Source organism: Choloepus didactylus, chromosome 9 (genome assembly GCF_015220235.1).
Source record: "Choloepus didactylus isolate mChoDid1 chromosome 9, mChoDid1.pri, whole genome shotgun sequence".
NCBI classification, from domain to species: Eukaryota; Metazoa; Chordata; class Mammalia; order Pilosa; family Megalonychidae; genus Choloepus; species Choloepus didactylus.
This window is the reverse complement of record NC_051315.1, coordinates 109,891,737-109,903,757: the sequence shown is the minus strand read 5'-3', so window position 1 is coordinate 109,903,757 and position 12,021 is coordinate 109,891,737. Positions and strand designations below refer to the sequence as shown.

The following is a 12,021-nucleotide window of genomic DNA, read 5'->3' as shown; positions in this document are numbered from 1 at the left end:
AGAATAAATCCAAATAAACCCACACCGAGACATATTCTGATCAGATTGTCAAATGCTGAAGAGAAGAAGCAAGTTCTGAAAGCAGCAAGAGAGAAGCAATTCAGCACTTACGAGGCAAACAGCATAAAACTAAGCAGTGACTACTCAGTGGCCACCATGGATGTGAGAAGACAGTGGCATGACATATTTAAAATTCTGAAAGAGAAAAACTGCCAACCAAGAATTCTTTATCCAGCTAAGCTCTCCTTCAAATTTGAGGGAGAACTTAAATTTTTCACAGACAAATAAATGCTGAGAGAAATTGCTGACAAGAGACCTGCCCTACTAGATACTAAAGGAAGACCTATTGACAGAGAAACAAAGAAAGGAGAGAGAGGTATGGAGAAAGGTTCAGAACTAAAGAAATTTAGTAAGGTTACGCTGAAGGACAGTAAGAGAGAGGGAGTGAAATATATCTGACAAACATAAACCAAATGATAGGATGGCTGATTCAAGAAATGCCTTCACAGTAATAACATTAAATGTAAATAGACTAAACTCCCCAATTAAAAGATATAGATAAGCAGAATGGATTTAAAAATAAGAACCATCATAAGAGACTCATCTTAGACACAGGGACACAAAAAAATTGAAAGTGAAAGGATGGAAAAAAACATTTCATGCATACTACAGCCAAAAGAAAGCAGGAGTAGCAATATTAATCTCAGATAAAATAGACTTTAAATGCAAGGATATTATGAGAGACAAATAAGGCCACTATACTAATAAAAGGGACAATTCAACAAGAAGAAATAACAATCGTAAATGTTTATGCACCCAATCAAGGTGCCCCAAAATACATGAGACAAACATTGGCAAAACTAAAGGAAGAAATAGATGTTTCCACAATAATTGTGGGAGACTTAAATACATCACTCTCTCCGATAGATAGATCAACCAGACAGAAGACCAATAAGGAAATTGAAAACCTAAACAATCTGATAAATGAATTTGAATTAACAGACATATATAGAACATTACATTCTAAATCACCAGGATACACATTCTACTCTAGTGCACATGGAACTTTCTCCACAATAGATCATATGCTGGGCTATAAAACAAGCCTCAATAAATTTAAAAAGATTGAAATTATTCAAAGCACATTCTCTGATCACAATGGAGTACAATTAGAAATCAATAGCCCTCAGAGACTTAGAAAATTCACAGATACCTGGAGGTTAAACAACACACTCCTAAACAATCAACAGGTTAAAGAAAAAATAGCAAGAGAAATTGCTAAATATATAGAGACAAATGAAAATGAGAACACAATATATCAAAACCTATGGGATGCAACAAAAGTGGTACTGAAGGGGAAATTTATAGCTCTAAATGCATACATAATAAAGGAATAAAGAGCTAAAATCAAAGAACTAATGGAGCAACTGAAGAAGCTACAAAATGAACAACAAACTAATCCCAGACCAAGTAGAAGAAAAAAAATAACAAGGATTAAAGCAGAAATAAATGACGTAGAGAACAAGAAAACAATAGAGAGAATAAATAACACCAAAAGTTGGTTCTTTGAGAAGATCAAAAAGATTGACAAGCCCCTGGCTAGAATGACAAAATCAAAAAGAGAGAAGACCCATATAAACAAAATAATGAATGAGATCAGCGACATTACTGTGGATCCTGAAGAAATTAAAAAAAAAAAATTATAAGGGGATACTATGAACAACTGTATGCCAACAAACTAGATAATATAGAGGAAATGGATAATCTCCTGGAAACACATGAACAACTCAGACTGAGCAGAGAAGAAATAGAAGACCTCAACCAATCAATCACAAGCAAAGATATCCAATCAGTCATCAGAAAGTTTCCCACAAATAAATACTCAGGGCCAGATGGCTTCACAGGGGAATTCTAACAAACTTTCCAAAAAGAACTGACACCGATTTTACTTAAACTCTTTCAAAACATTGAAGAAAATGGAACACTACCTAACACGTTTTATGAAGCTAATATTACTCTAATACCAAAACCAGGTAAAGATCCTACAAGAAAGGAAAACTACAGACCAATCTCCCTAGTTAATATAGACACAAAAATTCTCAACAAAATACTTGCAAATCAAATCCAAAGACACATTAAAAAAATCATACACTATGACCAAGTGGGGTTCATCCCAGGCATGCAAGGATGGTTCAACATAAGAAAGTCAATCAATGTATTACAACACATTAACAAATCAAAAGGGAAAAATCAAGTGATCATCTCAATAGATGCTGAAAAGCATTCAACAAAATCCAACATCCTTTCTTGATAAAAACACTTCAAAAGGTAAGAATTGAAGGAAACTTCCTCAATATGATAAAGAACATATATGAAAAACCAACAGCCAGCATAGTACTCAATGGTGAGAGACTGAAAGCCTTCCCTCTAAGATCAGTAATGAGACAAGGATACCCGCTGTCACCATTGTTATTCAACATCATGCTAGAAGAGCTAGCCAGGGCAATCCAGCAAGACAAAGAAATAAAAAGCATCCAAATTGGAAATGAAGAAGTAAAGCCGTCATTATTTGCAGATGATATGATCTTATATCTGGAAAACCCTGAGAAATCAACAACACAGCTACTAGAGCTAATAAACAAGTTTAGCAAAGTAGTGGGATACAAAATTAATGTACATAAGTCAGTAATATTCCTAGACTCTAGAAATCACCTAATTGAAGAGACACTCAAGAAAAAGATTCCATTTTCAATAGCAACTAAAAGAATCAAGTACCTAGGAGAAACTTAACCAAAGATGTAAAAGACCTATACAAAGAAAACTACATAACTTTACTAAAAGAAATAAAAAGGGACCTAAAAAGATGAAAAAATATTCCTTGTTCATGGATAGGAAGGCTAAATGTCATTAAGATGACAATTCTACCCAAACTCATTTAGAGATTCAATGCAATCCCTATCAAAATTCCAACAACCTACTTCACAGACTTGGAAAAGCTAGTTATCAAATTTATTTAGAAAGGGAAGATGCCTCAAATGGCTAAAAACATTCTAAAAAAGAAAAATGAAGTGGGAGGACTTACATTCCCTGACTTTGAAGCCTATTGTAAAGCCACAGTAGTCAAAACAACATGGCACTGGCACAAAGTCAGACATATTGATCAGTGGAATTGAATTGAGAATTTGGAGATAGACCCCCAGATCTACGGTCAACTGATCTTTGACAAGGCTCCCAAAGCCACTGAACTGGGATGTAACAGTCTTTTCAACAAATGGGCTGGGAGAGTTGGCTATCCATATCCAAAAGAATGAAAGAGGATCCCTACCTCACACCCTACACAAATATTAACTCAAAATGGGTTAAAGACCTCAACATAAGAGACAGTACCATAAAACTCCTATAAGATAATGTAGGGAGACATCTTCAGGACCTTGTATTAGGAGGTTACTTCCTAGACCTTACACCCAAAGCACAAGCAACAAAAGAAAAAATAGATAAATTCCAACAACCTACTTCACAGACTTGGAAAAGCTTGTTATCAATAAATGAGAACTCCTCAAACTTAGAAGTTTCTGTACTTCAAAGGAATTTGTCAAAAAGGTGAAGAGGCAGCCAACTCAATGGGAAAAAATATTTGGAAACCATGTATCTGACAAAAGACTGATATCTTGCATATATAAAGAAATCCTACAACTCAATGACAATAGCACAGACAGCACAACTATAAAATGGGCAAAAGATATGAAGAGACAGTTCTCTGAAGAGGAAATACAAATGACCAAAAAACACATTTAAAAAATGTTCGGCCTCACTAGCTATAAGGGAGATGCGAATTAAGACCACAGTGAGGTACCATCTCACACCAATTAGAATGGCTGTCATTAAACAAACAGGTAACTACAAATGGTGGAGAGCATGTGGAGAAATTGGATCTCTTATTCATTGTTGGTGGGCCTGTATAATGGTTCAGCCACTCTGAAAGACAGTCTGGCAGTTCCTTAGAAAACTAGATACAGAATTACCCTTCGATCCAGCAATCGCACTTCTTGGTATATACCCGGAAGATTTGAAAGCAGTGACACGAACAGATACCTGCACGCCAATGTTCATAGAAGCAATATTCACAATTGCCAAGAGATGGAAACAACCCAAATGTCCTTCAGCAGATAAGTGGATAGACAAAATGTGGTATATACACATGATGGAATACTACGCAGCAGTAAGAAAGAACGATGTCGTGAAACATACGACAACTTGGATGAACCTTGAAGACATAAGGCTGAGAGAAATAAGCCAAGCACAGAAAAAGAAATATTGTATGTTATCACTAATGTGAACACTGAAAATGTAAAATAAATGGTTTATAAAGTAGAATGTAGAGGACCTAGTGATAGATAGAAAGTAGTGAAGGGGGAACGATAACCTAATAAGAACAGTTAAGTTATAGTGGATAAATTTAACGTTCTGGGAATGCTCAGGAATGACTAAGGTTTGTTAGTTTCTGGTGGGTATGGTAGGAACAAGTTCACAGAAATGTTATCTTAGGTTATCTGTTTTTCTTATTCCTTTGCTAGGTTATAGTCTGTATATTTTCTTGGGGTAGAATAGGAACATTATGGAAGTAATGTAGTTATTTTAGGTTGTTTTTTTCTTATTCCTTTTTTTTTTTTTTTTTTTTGGTTTTGTTTGAAATGTTTCTTTTATTATCTTTTTTTCTGAATTTTTTGATCAAGTTAATTTAAGAAAATGAAAAAATTATGCAGAGCACCCCTGAGGAGCAAGGGGAAAATGCAGAGGTGTTGGGCTTCCTCACCTGGATTATTGCTGATGTTCTCACAAACATTGAGGACAGGCAGTTTGATGTGCTGAACCCTCTATCATGGGACTTACCCTTAAGAAGCCTGTTACTGCAACATAAGCTAGGCTTGCTTATAAGTGTGCCTAAGAGTCTCCCTCTGAATCCCTCTTTGTTGATCAGATGTGGCCCTCTCTCTCTAGCTAAGCCAACTTGGCAGGTGAAATCACTGCCCTACATGGGATCTGACACCCACGGTTGTAAATCTCCCTGGCAACACAGAATATGACTTCCAGGGAGGAATCCAGGGAGAAATATGACCAAAAGGGGGATGTGAAATGGAAGAAATAAAGTTTCAGTGGCTGAGAGATTCCAAATGGAGTCAAGAGGTCACTCTGATGGGCACTCTTATGCACAATATAGAAAACTCTTTTTAGGTTATAATGAATTGGAATAGCTAGCAGTAAATACCTGAAACTATCAAACTACAACCCAGTAGCCTTGAAGCGAAGATGATTGTCTAACAATGTAGCTTACAAGGGGTGACAATGTGATTGTGAAAGCCTTGTGGATCACATGCCCCTTTATCCAGTGTATGGATGGATGAGTAGAAAAATGGGGGCAAAAAAACACTAAAGGAAAAATAGGGTGGGGGGGGGTACACTATTCGGGTGTTCTTTTTTTACTCTTATTTTTTAATTCTTATTTTCACTTTTTCTGGTACAAGGATAATGTTAAAAAAAATAGACGGGGGTGATGAATGAACAACTATATGATGGTAATGTGAACAACTGATTGTATACTTTGTATGATTGTATGGTGTGTGAATAGATATTAATAAAATCTAAAAAAAATAATGAGACAGTGTGCAACATTGGAAATAAAAACCCAATATTTAAAAAAAAACAAAACAAACAAACATACAAAAAGCCTCAGTTGGAGCTGGGCTGAGGTATATTCACTTGTTCAGAGAGTGCTGCTCTCTAGCACCGTGAGGCTTTGCAGTTTGGGCTGCCATGAGGGAGGGGCTCTCTGCTCGGGTCCACAGTTTTTACTTACAGATTTTATGCTGTGATCTCAGGCATTCCTCCCAATCCAGGTGGGTGTATGATGTGTGGGCAGTCATGTTTGTCCCCCAGCAGTTATTCCAAATTATTTACTAGTTGTTCCTGGTTGTTTATTAGTTGTTCCAGGGGGACTAACTAGCTTCCATGCCTCTCTATGCCGCCATCTTCTTCTGACCTCCTGATTCTTTTGCGTGTAGTAGGCGTCCATCCTTTCCTTGGTCCTACCTGTCCCCTGTAGTCACTGGAGTTTGCAGCCCTCAGTTAAAAGGCCCTGAGCGTGTGGGGGCCACCCATGGAGGACTGCTGTGGAAACATTGCAAAGAAAAAGAGGTGCTCAAGTCATCCATCCACTAGTCAAGAGGTGCTGAAAAGTCACCAGCCTTAGGGTCCTTGAGGACAGGTGACATGCACTTTTATCTGTGTGTTCTAGTGCCTTGTAACTCATCAGGACTCATGGACATTTGTCATAAAATGAATGAATATATGAGCCCAAAATAGTAGTAAGTATAATGGTAGACAGAATATAAGAAAATTAGGCAAGTAGCCCCATCCCTTTCCTCGAGGTATTTGTAATTACAAAGTCAGAGGAAATGCCCATGAAAGAGGATGGAATATAAAAATATGACGATAATTTCAGTGAAATTATTTCCTGTTAGCTTCCCTAGGATAGAAATTCCCTAGGTCCTCAGCTGACTTCTCCTGTCATGAACAGAAGTCCTACATGTTGACTCTCTGGAACCGGAAAAAAAAGAAAAGAAGGCAAGCGGACCTGTCCATATCATCAAGATATTTCTAATTGTGAAGTCGGATGAAATGTCCATGAAAGAAGATAGAATAGAAATGCAGGAATGCAACTGCCTGCTCCAGTTCTACCACTGACATCTCTGGGTTACCCTAAGCCTGCTATTTAGCTACTTTGTGCTTCAGTTTCCTCATATGCAAAGGGAGGAGTAGTCAGAATTCCATCAGAGGGATGCAGCGAGGATTCCAGGAGAGAATGTGAGTGAAACACTTAGCACAGTGCCTGGCATCTAGTGAGCCCTCCATAAACGGTAATGCTGGTGGTGCTAATAAAACTTGCAAGTTTCTTCTGTGTATTCATCATTAGGGCACAAAAGGAATCCGTCTGGAAAAGTGCAGGCAATACCCAACTTTGTTAATTTTCAGATTATGAAAGTAATACAGTTCAGTGCTACACAGCCAGGCGGCATCAGCATCACCTGGAAGGTTGACAGCAATGCAAATTCTCAGGCCCCACCTGGATCTGCTTAACCGAAGTCTCTAAGGGTGGGGCTCAGGAATCAGAGTTTTTAACAAGCTCTCTGGGTGATTCTGATGCACGCTAGAGATTGAGAAGGGTGGATAGTGTGTGTGTATCTCACACACACACACACATTTAACATAAAAAGTTCAATTCCAAATACTAGACAATAAAAAATAAAATGAATGATGATGTTTTTTTCCTTCTTCAAATTAGAATCTGGTTTCCATTTCCCTGGAAAAAAGGGAGTTGGGATGGCTCTCTAAACACAAAGAAAAATGAATGAACTTAATTCTTGATTTTTGAGCATCCATGGGCCCAGGTAAATAGATATACAAAATGTGGTACATCCATAAAATGGAATATTGTTTGGCAATACAATGGAATGAAGTACTGATTCATGCTTCAATATGGATAAGCCTTGAAAACACTATGCTAGGTGAAAGAAACCAGTCACAAAAGATCACACATGGTATATTTCCATTTATGGGAAATGTCCAGAATAATCAATATCATCTATAGAGACAGAAAGTAGATTAGTGGTAGCTTAGGACTGTAGGGGGACATTACAAAAAAGGGGGGAAGGGATTTAATGACATCTCAAGGCTAATTTCAACTAGATTCAGTTTCTGCCTTCTAAGTTGTCTTAAAACCTAACCCCTGTGAGAGACATGACTGTAGCATTCAAGCTCATTTTAAAAGCTCTAAATATAGATGCTACCTCAAAATTCTCCACTACAAGTATAGCACTTTAAAAATACCCAGATCATAAGTTACTAGGACTGAAGGAAAAGTCAAAGATGATCTAAACTAGTTGTTTTCAAATGTTTTTTTTTTCTTTTGTAAAGATGAAGAACTCTTGTTGAATGAAAATCTTGCCCAAATGGAAAGCAAATAAAGATGGAGCTGCTCTGGTTGGAGCCAAAACAGTGGTTTTACTGCCTTACTCCTCTGGTAGCCTCTGAGGAAGGGTCCAAGGAGCAAATCTGAAAGCAACAGATCTGACCAGCCCCATTCTGTGTCCAGATGAGAACACAGGGCTTGGTGCCCAGCTTGACCAAAAGGCATATGGGGAGAAACTCTTGGTTTTTCTGACTTCCAGTCAGGTGCTGATATCACATACAGTTGATTTTCATTAACCATAGTAGTTATGTTCTATAATGTCATTGCAAATGCTGAATTAGCTAATAGTGAACTACTGCTCCTCAGAGAAATACAGTTAGGTTCCTGTGAGCCTCTGGTCACAACATTTTCATCAACTGATGGATGTATCGCTTATTTTATGTGTGCTTCTGTTTAAAGGCACCTCGTAATAATATATGTTGCTGATTCATTGACAATGAACCCAAGCCTGAACAAAGCTTATCTAATACACATATTTTCTCTGTAAGGCACACCACAGACTTCTTGTGCTTAGGAATGCCAGATAGCACTTCAGTGTTATGGTCAGGGCCCATTTTAAACAGCTAAACCACCAACACAAAGCAGGAAAGTGTGAAAAGCGTGGTACTAAATGTACTGCAAAAAGGACATTCATTTACAGAATGAGTACTGAAACAAAAAGGCAGAGCGTTGCCTTATTTGATCTCAGCTGGGAACGTGAACACCAGGTGACTCAATTTGTTTGCCACTGTGTGAATGACCACCAAACACTGCAAGTATTGATTTGGGGCTCCAAATAAATTTTATTGAGTAGGCAAATTAGCAAATAGAGAATTGATGAACACCGAGGATCGCCTGGATGTGGCTGCTCCACTGGAGACAGGCTCACAGCCAAGCCGAGTGTGTGCCCAGGTGGCCTCACATGGTTGTGCCTATTTTGAAGACAGGAAAGCTGATTCCATCAATTCCATCAAATAACTACTGTGAATTCAGGAGAAAAATGTGAAGGAAGCAGCAAGAATTTTTCAGATCCATTTGTTGGCATTGAGAAGACAAGGCAACTGGTTGACCGCCTGACTATTTGCTTCTCTGCAATTTAAGACATATCCCCACCCCCAAAGCCCTTGAAGCTGCTTATGATGAGGTAGAAAAATCAGCTCAACTCACAGGGCTGTTGTGAGTATCATTGAAATTGTGAACATAAGAGACCATTTCATAAATTTATAGATTGTGTATTTTTCAGAGAGAAAACTTGCAGCAATGAGATGGGGAAGATTGGGTCAAGGTAGAGGCAAGAAGTAAATCCTGGCCTCTTGATTTCTAGCCCAGGTGTTTGTCCTTCCATGTCACCTGTATCAGCAAATTTTAATCTTGACAAGGGTCAACAAACCATAGTTTCTTTGTGAGTTATGACAGCCAACAGTAGGCTATTGCTGGGAAGAGGCAGTTTCTGCTACCCACCCTCCCAACCCTGATCAATCATCAGGAACTTTTCTCCTCTTTTCCAAAAGAAAAAAAAACTCTGGTTGGAGTCCTTTGGTTTAGTTACAGAGAGATCATAACAGCTTTCTCTAAACTGGGGTTCTGTATTACCTTATGTGATTTTCAACCTCCTTGCCACATGCTTCAATTGTAGGAGATGGGAGTCAGTGTATCATCAACAAGGGTTGGCAGAAATAATCCAGAAAAAGAAGAGTAAATAATAGAATGTTGATTTAATTATCAGCTCAAGAAGTTCTTCTCCATCAGTGTTTGAAAATGTGGTACTATAGGTGCTCTTATTATCTCCTGTCTTCAAGGTGGTTCTGGTGAAAATATATCTTTCTAGGACAGCACATTCCAATAGGACTCTCTGAGACTATGGAAGTGTTCTAAATTGGCACTGTAGTCACTAGCCACATATGGCTATTGAATACTTGAAATGTCGTCAGTGTGACTGAGAAACTGAATTTTTAAATTTTATTTAATTTTCATTCATTTAAATTTAAGAGCCATATACAGCCATGGACTACACCATATTGGATAGTACAGTTCTAGAATAAGGGACTCATATATCTAAGCTTAGAACTATCAAAATTTCAGACTTACTCATTACATATTGTTAAGGAGGAAAAAGTAATCTTATAAAAGCAGGTTATCAATGAGTGTGATGCCAGTATGATCCAATTTTTATGTTATTTTTTTAATATGTACATGAATAGAATTCATCTGAAAGGATATATACTAATTTTAGTAATATGTTTCTCTGGGAATGGGATTATAGTTTATTATATTTTCTTTATTTTTCTATTTCCTTTAGAATAAATCAATTTGCTATAAAATTTTTAAAGTAATCATTTCCACATTTGACCACAAACTCCACCATTATCCCCAAGATTAGTGTTTGCAAAATGGAAGTGTTTATTGCATTTAATCAAAACACCATCATATAATTGAGTTCTTTTCCACGGCCAGAAATATCTACAAGCTCACACAGAAGGAGGAAGCCAAAGAGACACAATGGGATCCTGATATGTCACATGCAGACACGAAGAAGGGTGGAGGCAGAGAACACACACCCCTTCAGGCCTGGGTGGAGGCTCCTGAGAGCTTTCCGGGCCCCAAGGTCCTGTGCACCCAAACACAGATCATGATTTCAAGAAGACCTCTTAACTTGAAGTGAGTCATGACCCTGGTGGAGTGGGTTCTGGTCCTGGGGACTAGGCCAGTGAGAAGGCCAAACTCAGCACCGCCCTCTAATAACAGACACAGACCCAAGTGGAGGCCAAAACAAATGCATTACATCATCTTGGGTTATTATCTTCCATCAAAGTCTCTCTCCCTTAGGAATAAAAATTGGGTGGGGGTGGAGAGAAGCCAAGGAGCGGAAACAGGCTGTAAATATATTCTGCTGCAGATAGATCATTCCTCTGGGATCATCAAGTTACTGAAGAATGAAGCCAAAAGGGACTCAGAAGTTCCATTGCACCCATTCTCCTGCCTGATGAACCCACCTCATCTTAGGTAGCTGTAAAGCTATTTTGTGTTTAAAAACCCACTGAGACAGAGAGAGGGGCAGGGGACAGGAAATTGCTTCCTATGTTTAATCTAAGTAACCCAGGTTGATCGTCTATGATACTTGCCTCTTGCTTTCCTAGACATTGATCATCCTGTGTACACACAGGTCCATCAGGGGCTTGAAGGCCATGACTTCACTGTCTGACCACCTAGCCTCCATCCTTTATTTGATTGAGAAAATGGTGACTGGGATTGAGAAATTCTATACCATACACCTGGGTGAAGTTTTCTTTTATCTGCCAAAGGCTTCTCAGAATCCTGACCTGCAAGCATTTCTTCTTCAGTTCAGCCTAGAATTGAGTTCATAAAGATAACACTACCCATAGCACAAATACCACTTTACTAGGAAGAGTCATGAGATTTGATAAAATAAACCTAATATGGATCTTTTATATGTAACTAGCATGACATGTTTTCAAGCTTAGAGAATAAAACATAATCATATCTCTTTTGTTTTACTAATAAATCAGAATCTTGCTCCCATTTTTTCCCCTTCCCCTTTTCTCCCTTCACTCTCTCCTCCCCCACCCCCCCTACACATTTCCCTGTATTGCAAGAAACCTTGGACCAAAAACCAATATGAAACTACCTGACTTCCAAGGACCATAGAAGAAGAAAGAACCTACCAGGGCCCTGTTGTTCCAGTCGTGACCACTTGGTGTTGCTGTGGAGTACTGGCCACACACCACCTGATGTTGCAGTGATGCCTTTGGTGATCCACATTCCTGCAGTGCCATTTGCTGCCCCACTTAAACTCCTCTTAAGAAATCACTTCCTACACTGTGGTCTCCCAGGGTGTGTCATCATTCCTGGGGAGGTAGGTCAGGCAAGACTTCTAGCCCCAACTACACACTGTATAGGAACCAGGCTTTACCCAAAACTCTTATCTCTTTGGTTGAGCCTGGATCACCAGCTCAGGTCCCATCTTCCCTCCTGATGTACTCCCCCTTGAAGGTTTT

General features: G+C 38.5%; 1 pseudogene; it reads right to left on the bottom strand.

Annotated features, from left to right (window-relative positions):
* LOC119543827 overlaps positions 1-11,799 on the bottom strand; it is a 133,914-nt pseudogene extending 122,115 nt beyond the window's left edge.
* Between the last annotated feature and the right edge of the window lie 222 nt (positions 11,800-12,021).